Source organism: Panthera tigris, chromosome C1 (assembly GCF_018350195.1).
Source record: "Panthera tigris isolate Pti1 chromosome C1, P.tigris_Pti1_mat1.1, whole genome shotgun sequence".
Lineage (NCBI taxonomy): Eukaryota > Metazoa > Chordata > Mammalia > Carnivora > Felidae > Panthera > Panthera tigris.
In genome coordinates, this window is record NC_056667.1 from 96612905 (window position 1) to 96622466 (window position 9562).

The following is a 9562-nucleotide window of genomic DNA, read 5'->3' on the forward strand; positions in this document are numbered from 1 at the left end:
AGTGTTTAGAGCCATGCCTCGCACATCGTTGGCACTCAACAGGTATTTGTTAAATACAGAGAATTCATTGTTCCCCTCCTCAGAGAGTTCTCAGTGTAATGGTAGCAGACAAGATGTCAATAATTGGAACTCAACAATGTTATAGTAGAGATAAGCACGGGGTAGGGTGGAGGACAGAGGAAAGGCCGGTACCTTGGAGTGACAGGTGCACAGTGGAGTCAGGAAAGGCTCCAAGGCCTGAGCTGAGTTTTAAAGGATGAACAGAGTAGCCCAGGAAGTTGAGGCAGGACTGGCGTGAGAGACAGTGGACCATCCAGAGAGCAGCAGAGTTCTGGGTGTCTGGAACTCCTTGGGCCCTTTGCCTGAAAGAGTGAGGAGTAGTCAGAAGGCACAGGCATGGGCAGCCAGCCACCTGACCTTGCTGGGGCACTGGGTACACCCTCTTCAGGGTAGTGCTGGACAGTTAAGGAAATTCAGCCTCGCTATGGGTATCTCCACCCCACCCACACCACCGGCTTATTCTCGTCCTCACCTTACCTTCTATTTTCTCGTCATTTTGGTCTGCTCACAATTTCAGTTCATTTTTTTCTGTGTGCTTAACACACAGTCACCCTTCAAGATCCAGTTCAAGAATCATCTCTTTTATGATACATAAAAGATCAATCTGCCCCTCTGGTAAAACTGACCTATGCTTACAGCCTCAGTTGTGCCTTTCATCCTGTCGATTTCAACACACAACACAGATGGACCCATTCTGTTGGCTTTCCCGGTTCAAATTCCTCGGAGAGAGAAATCGATTGGTCAGTCTTATTTAGTTACAAGTTACTAGCCACCCTAAAGTTTAGCTGCTTTTGGGATATGTTGTGGCCTGGATGTTTAATGTCACCTCAAAATTATTTTTTAATGTTTATTTATTTTTGAGAGAGAGAGAAAGAGAGATAGTGAGCGGCAGGGCGGGGGGGGGGGGGGGCGGTGCAGAGAGAGAGAGAGAGAGAGAGACAGAGAATCCCAAGCAAGCTTTGCACTGTCAGCAAGGAGCCCAATGCGGGGCTCAAACTCACAGACTGTGAGATCATGACCTGAGCCAAAACCAAGAGTCGGATGCTTAACCGACTGAGCCACCCAGGCCCCCATCACCTCAAAATTCTTATGTGGAATCCCTAACTCCCAATGTGATGGTATTTGGAGGTGGGGCCTTTCAGAGGTAATTAGGCTTCAATGAGTTCACGGGAGTGGGGACCCCATGACGAGATTAGTGTCCTTATCAGAAGAGGCCAGAGCTCACTGGCTCTCTCTTTCCCCACCATGTGAGGATAGAGTGAAAAGATGGCCATCTGCAAGCCAGAAAGAGAGGCTCATCCGGAACCCTGATCTTGGACTTCCCAGACTCCAGAACTATGAGAAGTAAATTTCTGTTGTTTAAGCCGCCCTGTCTGTGGCATTTTGTCACAGCAGTCCGAGCTGACTAGGACTGGACAGTTGTCTGTCCTTGGCCTGATCAGCTGTGGCACAGGGAGGCGGGCAGGGCTGCAAAGTAAGAGAAGAGCCCCCTAGGGCAGCCTCTTCAGCAGAGTCCAAGGGCAGGGAAAATTCCTTTCGGAGGGGTTCTGAGCTATGAGAGTACAAATGGCAGGCAAGAGGTTTTGGATCTTGTAGCAGACAGCTTTTGGTGCCTCGTGTTCACCTCCCCTTGGTCCACCCCTGATTTCAGTTGCTGCAGTGGTGGATGTTCTGTGCAAGCTCAAGATCACTGCTCTACAACAGGTCCCGCCTCCAGCACGCTCTACCTTCTCTCTCTGAGCGGCTCCGAGGCCACAGGAACTCTCTGCTGGGGGAGGAACGAGTGGGTAGTGCACCGCAGGATCCCTTCATCAGGGGAGGGGCTGGAACTGGGGGATAAACGCTGGAGCCTCCTGTCGTACAGGTGGACAGTTCTGGGAGTGACTCAGTAAGGGGTCTTTGCAGAACTGAGCCCCGTTGCCTTCAGCAGCGGTGGCCCACGGCAACCACACGTGGGCTCGTTCTCTTTGTCTCTCTCTTCCTGCTCCCCCATGCCTGCTTTCTGGACAATTGTATAAACCATCTGCACCCAAGTCTTAATCTTATGCTCTGCTCTCAGGGAACCCAACTAAGATTTACTCCGAAGGCAATAGGGAGAGCCCTTGAAATGTTTTTTTCCCCCCCTTTCTAATAATAATCCTCTAATGAACTCGAGGCACTCTACCGAGCAGAGAAGTTACAAGTACAATACACTGTGGTCCTTGAACCTCAGGAGCTTATCACCTCCTCCTCCTATAACCTTTTCAGTGTTTTTATTTCCATGATCTCATTTGGCCCTCTCAGCAACCTTTCCAGAAATGTAGTGCAAACATCATTATTTCCACCTTATAGAAAAAGCAAAAGGAGGCAGAAAGGTTAAAGCAGTTTGCAAGGTCACGTAGCTAGCACATGGCCTTTTAAGCAATTAAAATCTGTGGCTGGGTTTATAAATTATCATAGGTACACAGAGAAAATATAATGTTAAAAGAAACACATTTGCCATAATTTAATTATTCACTTGCCTTCATTATATTTTCTTTGCTTTTACTGTTTCTTCTCAACTTTCCAAATATTGTACTGGCTGTTAATCAGTGCTATATAATTTCTTCTGTGAAATTAGGTCAATGTACAACGTGTTAACATAACTTTCCTTTTATAGTTTAAACAACATTTTAGTAAAACTGAATCTTAACAGGAGAAGAAAAAAGAACCCTTTGATTACGACTGCATAATTTTAAACAGAAGGAAACGATGGAATTTGTATTTTAGAACACCCTGGTCTGAGGGCAGCAAGGAGAGATTGGAGGGGCAAGATTCTACGTTCCCTCTCTAGGCAGTTCCATTCTTTTCTGTGGCTTTAAATAACATCTGTGTGCTGATGACTCACGCATTTACATCTCTAGCCCCAACTTCTCTTCAGAGCTCCAGATTGGCAGATCCAGCCCTTAACTGTCAGCTCTATTTGGATGTCTCACAGGAGCTCAAACTTAGTGTGTCCACAGTAAACTCTTGATTTCCACTCTTCCCCCAAAATGTCCCTTTGAGACCTCCAAGTAGAGATGTCAGTCAGAGCGCGTGGTGAGTGGTATCACCGTAGCCCCAGGGGCTCAAGCCAGAAACCTGGAAGTCATTCCGGATCCCCTCTCTCTCACCTTCTGTATCCAGTCACTTAGCAACTCTGGCAAGTTATGTATTTCCTGAATGTGTCTCAGATCTGTTTACTTCTCCCCATCCTGGCCTCCATCACCTCTTGCCTGGAGCAGGGTCGGCGCCCCCTAACAGTCGTCTCTCCTTTCTGTTGAAATAAGGGTGAGGGGAAAGCGGAAGTTTTCCCTCTGATTGGCTTCATGCTTCCATGTGGAGCCACCTCCACGAGATGAACAGTACTGGCCTCTCTCCACCATCTGAGTGGTGAGTTTAGGGACTGGAATAGCCAGCATGGCTTAGCTTTCTCTCAGAATGATCTGCCTGGCTCAGGAAGGCTGTATTCGTCTTCTCATGCTGTGTAACAAATTACTACAAACTTAGCAGCTTCACACAGCACACACATATCTCACAGCTTCTGTGGGTCAAGACTCTGGGCGTCGTTTAGTTGGGACCTTCGTGTAGCTTTGGCAAAGTCGCAATCAAGGTGCCAGCAAGGACGTCTTCATCTGGAGGCTCAACTGGGGAAGAATCGGCTTCCTTTGGGTTGTTAGCAGAATTCATGTACTTGAAGTTGTATGACTGAGAGCCTAGCTTTTTGCTGGCTGTCAGCTGGAGACCATCCTCAGATCCTAGGGGCTACCCATATGTGGGCTCCCTCAGCAAGGCTGCTTATTTCATCAAGCCAGCAAGGAGAATCTCTCGATCCAGCCTGCTATGATAAAGTCTTATATAAGGTTATGTAACCATGGACATGCTATCACCTTGGCCATAATGCAACCTAACTGAAACTGCATCACCTTTGCCGCATTCTATTGGTTAGAAGCAAGGCAGGTTCAGTTTGCACACAAGGGAAGGAATTACAGAAAAGCCTGGTTAGGAGGAGACAGAAAAGCACTGGGGGTCGCCTTAGGGTTTAACTGCTACAGAAGCATGTGCCGCGTTCTGCTTCTCCACCAGGAGGTTTATAGAATGGCCCCTTATAAGGGAGCCGCTGTCATACAGAACTGCCTGGTCCTGAGGGGTTAGGGGTTGGTAACTCTGTATAATTCTAGGACAAAGTATGAGAAGGTTCATTGTTGCCACACCTAAGCCACCTTCTCCAAACAAATAAACAAAAATTTTATCAGTTATGCAGATGCTATTTTGATTTCCTATTGTATAGGTGACTCTAGAGTCTCTCACATAATTCAGAACCCAGTTGGAGGATAGACAAATGTTATGTTTCTACTCCCTCAAGCCCAACATCCTCACCATTCTATTTTCCACAGAGAAGACAGATTGATCTCTTAAAAACATCAATTATGGATATTAGGAAGATAACAAGAAAATACTATGAACAACCTCATGTCAATAAATTCAACAAGTCAGATGAAATGGACAAATCCCTTGGAAGACACAAACTATTGAAGCTCTTTCGAGAAGAAATAGTCTTATATCTATGAAATATATTGAATTCATAGTTACAATTTTTTCTACAAAGAAAAATCCAGGCCCAAATTGTTTCGCTGGTGAATTCTACTAAAAATTTAAGGAAGAAAGAATCTCAGTTCTGTACAAACTCTTGCATAAAAATGAAGAGGAGGAGCTATGTCCCAACTCATTATTCGAGGCCAATATTACTCTGAAGCCAAAGCCAAAGAGATTGTGAGAAACTATAGACCATATCCCTCATGAAGAAATAGGCAAAAAGTCTTAAAATTGTGGCAAATCAAATCTAACAGCATACAAAAATGATAGTAAAACATGGGGCATCTGTGTGGCTAAGTCAGTTAAGCATCCAACTCTTGATTTTGGCTCAGGTCATATCCCAGGGTTGGGGGATCGAGCTCCAGTGTGTAGACCGCTTGGGCTTCTCTCTCTCTCTCTCTCTCTCTCTCTCTCTCTCTCTGCCCCTCCCCTGCTTGTGTTCTTTCTCTCTCTCTCTCTCTCAAAAATAAATAAGTATACTTAAAGAAATGATAGTAAAACATGACCAAACATGTTTTGTCTCAGGAATGCAGGGTTGGTTTGCCATGAAAAAACCAGTCAATGTAATTCACTATATTTACCACCTGAAAAGAAAAGCCATACGGTCATCTAAATAGACGTAGGAAAACTCTCAAAAGCCAGGAATAGTATAATACTTTCCCAACTTGGGGCGCCTGGGTGGCTCAGTCGGTTAAGTGGCCGACTTCGGCTCAGGTCATGATCTCGCGGTCTGTGAGTTTGAGCCCCGCGTCAGGCTCTGTGCTGACAGCTCAGAACATGGAGCCTGTTTCAGATTCTGTGTCTCCCTCTCTCTGACCCTCCCCCGTTCATGCTCTGTCTCTCTCTCTCTCAAAAATAAATAAACGTTAAAAAATTTTTTTTTAATTAAAAAAAAAAAAAAAGAAAAAGAAAAAAAAAACTTTCCCAACTTGATAATGGGCATCTATGAAAAACCCAGAGCTAACATCATACCTAATGATGAAAAACCAAATGCTTTCCCACTAAAATTAGGAGATAGTAGACCAGACAACACTGTTAATCGGCTTGATCTACTTACATTTATAGACTGTTACATCCCAGTCCTCTCTCACCACTTCTAGTCAACATTGTAGAAGTTCCGGCCAGTGTAATCAGAGAAGAAAAGAAAAGAAATAAAAGGTGTACAGATATTAGAAAGAAATAAGTAAAACCACCTTTATTGTCAGATGACATGATTGCCTATGTAGAAAAGAGCTACTAGAACTAAGTGAGTTTAGCAAATTTGGAGGATGCAAATACACAAAATCAAATGTATTTGTATACACATTAGCAGTTAACAATCAGAAAGTGAAATTTATAGAAAACAACACCACTTACAACAGTATAAGACATGAAATACTTAGGGACAAATCTGAGAAAAGATGTGAAGGATCTGTAAGCTGAAACCTATAAAGCGTTGTTGAGAAAAATTAAAGAAGACCTAAATAAATGCTTTGCTCATGGATTAGAAAACTCAATATGGTTATGATGTCAGTTTTCCCCAAATTGGCTCACAGACTCAATGTGATCCCAATCAAGATAAATTCCGGAAGGCTCTTTCTTTTCTTTTCTTTCTTTCTTTCTTTCTTTCTTTCTTTCTTTCTTTCTTTCTTTCCTTCCTTCCTTCCTTCCCTTCCCTTCCCTTCCCTTCCCTTCCCTTCCCTTCCCTTCCCTTCCCTTCCCTTCCCTTCCCTTCCCTCCCCTTCCTTTACCTTCCCTTCCCTTTCCAGAAAATGAGTGGATTCTAAAATTCATATGGAGATTCAAAGGATCTAGAATAGTTAAACCAGATTTGAAAAAGAAGAACAACACTAGAGGTCTAACAACACTGAGCTCTGATACCAAGGGCTGAGCTACCACACTGCCCTGTTTTTGATGACTTCTTCAGCCTGCTTGGGCTCCAAAACTGCACATTGGCCCACCCCTAAGATCAAAACCCGCCTCATCCCTCCCAAACTCTGATACTCATTCTGTGATGTCCCCATCCCCATGTGACTATCCTTCTCATTCCTCTCAGGCTCTAAACTCTGCCACAGGTCAACTTTTTATCCAAAAGCTCCCTTTATCAGTTTGGACACCCACTGCCCCAGTCAAAGGAGGGACCTGGAGACTGGGAACACAGGCTTTAATCAACATTCTTGCAAGAGTGGGTGTCTGATGGGCAGGCACACTCAGGGCAGTTACAGCAGACAATTCATCTCCTAGCGTGAGTTCCCTCCCCTGATTCCTCATTGGCTGAGTACTACATTGGTTACAGACTTACCCAGAAGTCGCCTATGCTTACGTACGGCAAAAAATAGTCTGATTGGAACAAATGTACCTTCCCTGAGGTGACACAGACTCTGGTTCTTTGGCGCATGCTCATCGCAAAGCCTGTGAAAAATAAGCCCGTGAAATGGAGAGGGGGAAGAAGAACCAGGAAGTGAAGTGTCTAAGGGTTTGGGACTCCATTGTGGGGATGGGGGAGGTGTTCTAGACAGCACAGCTTTTATCTGGTATTTCTGAAAATGAATCATCTCATTTACTTCTCACACTGCATGGCTGTGATCTCAATCATTTAACCATTTGTTTTTCCCTTTCCTTTGTTCCTGGGCAGACAGGAGCGTCTGAGGAATGTCAGACGTATTCCACCTTGGGGGGCAGTGGTGTTTGTTAGCTTGTGCTTTGCCCTCAGCTTGCCTTATGATCCCTCCTTCATCAATTAGGCTCTAATTATTGTATCCATTTTATGAAAAATCTACCCACACTGAAAAGGATTGTTCAGGTTCAAACCTGAGTACCACTGGCCACTTTGGTGTGGTCTCTGCACAAAGTAAAATGGAGTAGAGAGAAATGAGTAGGGGGAAATAATGAGCCATAATGAGTAACCCATAATGAGAAACCCATATTTCTCCCTACTCATTATGGCTCATTATTTCCCCCTACTCATTTCTCTCTACTCCATTCTTTGTAAAGTTTTTTACTCTCACTCCAGAATCTTCCAACCCATCTGGCTTCTTCTGCACTCCTCCCTATTCCACCCCTTCCTGTCTGTTTGTTAAGGTTCTTTAGATATCATCCAAGCCAACTCAAGCTAGTTTAAGTCAAAATGAGAACTTATTCCAGTCATGGAATCCAAAAAGGAGTTGAGCATTGAGGTGCCTGGGAATAAGGACAGCTCTAGGGGCTTACCATCAGATATTTGTGGGTCTGTCTTCTGGAGCAGAAGTCTTAAAATTTTTCACTGTGACTCACTGAAGAGGAGCGAAAACCTTGAAAGCTTTCAATTATTCCCAATTTCCAGAAGACAAAAGTCAGTGCAGCATGAATGATCACTGTACTAATACAATTGCCAGGGAGAATATACATGCATATGCATATACAGAAGCATGATGATGCCATGTGAATTATAATGCAGAGTTTTAAAGTCTAATTATTGAAAAATGATAGGCCCAAAAGATCACCACACAACCACCACAATAAACTAAACTGGTAATTATAAGCTAAATAATCAAGAAGCCAAATTTACATTTATTTATAATTAATGTAATTTATAATTAATGACCAATGTAATTAAGCCATTAAAACCCACAGTCAGTTCTACACAACATCGATGAGGCACTGATGATGAAGTGTCATTACCCCAAATTGCAGGAATCCCAGTGCCCTGTGTGTCTGTGCCGTGAGAGCATCCCATCATTGCCAACTTGGCCCGGCAGACTGCTTCCTCAGCACAACATCAAATTAGAGTTCTCAGAACATTCTTCTAACAGTCACTTGAGTTTATGAATCCTAAATTGTAGCAACCCATAATGACCCATCTGCTAGATTATTAGAAAATAGCCCCTCATTATACATAAAAATTAATGGCATTACACAGTAAAGTCATCGCAAAGTGCAAGCCAAAGGGCTTGCACTTTGGGTCTGTTAGAGGCTCACCAGGGGCTCCCGTCGTCCCTTGGGAGTCACTGCGCTGGGAATCGGCCATGATTTCCAGCCATGAACAGCTCATCTTCCTCCGATCAAAATCTCTAAATCCTGAGAGATTCGAATTGGCCCAGCTTGAGCTAGCTTGAACCAGGTGTCCACCCTAGAAACCAATCACCCCTGGGGTTGGAGAGCAGGGAGCAGGGCCTCTCAACAGGAAGTTGTTTTTTTGTTGCCACTGCCCTGTGCACGTGGAGGTCAATTCCCACAGAAGAGAACTCCACCGATGATAGCATCCACTAAAATAGCAACAACAATCAAAACCGAATCAGGGTCCGGGTGTCTGGGTGGCTCAGCTGGTCGGCTCAGATCACGTTCTTCTGGTTTTGTGGGTTTGAGCCCTGCATCGGGCCCTGTGCAGACAGCTCAGAGAGCCTGGAGTCTGCTTCAGATTCTGTGTCTCCCTCTCTCTCAGCCCCTCCCCCGCTTGTGCTCTGTCTCTCTTTCTCTCTCAAAAATAAATAAACACTGGGGCGCCTGGGTGGCGCAGTCGGTCAAGCGTCCGACTTCAGCCAGGTCACGATCTCGCGGTCCGTGAGTTCGAGCCCCGCGTCAGGCTCTGGGCTGATGGCTCGGAGCCTGGAGCCTGTTTCCGATTCTGTGTCTCCCTCTCTCTCTGCCCCTCCCCCGTTCATGCTCTGTCTCTCTCTGTCCCAAAAATAAATAAAAAACGTTGAAAAAATAAATAAATAAATAAATAAACATTAAAAGACCCCAAAAAACCCTGAATCAGGGTCATAGACTTATGCTGCCTTGGACGTCCAGAAAGAATTAGAATCTTTATTTAATCTCCAGCCTCTAGGTAGCTGGGAGAAAAATCTAGATTCAGTTCCACAGAGGGCAGTAATGTAAACAATACTTCTAGGCAATACACACTCTCTGTGTAAAAATGCTCAGTCTCCCAGATTCTGGAGTCTTTTTCCTA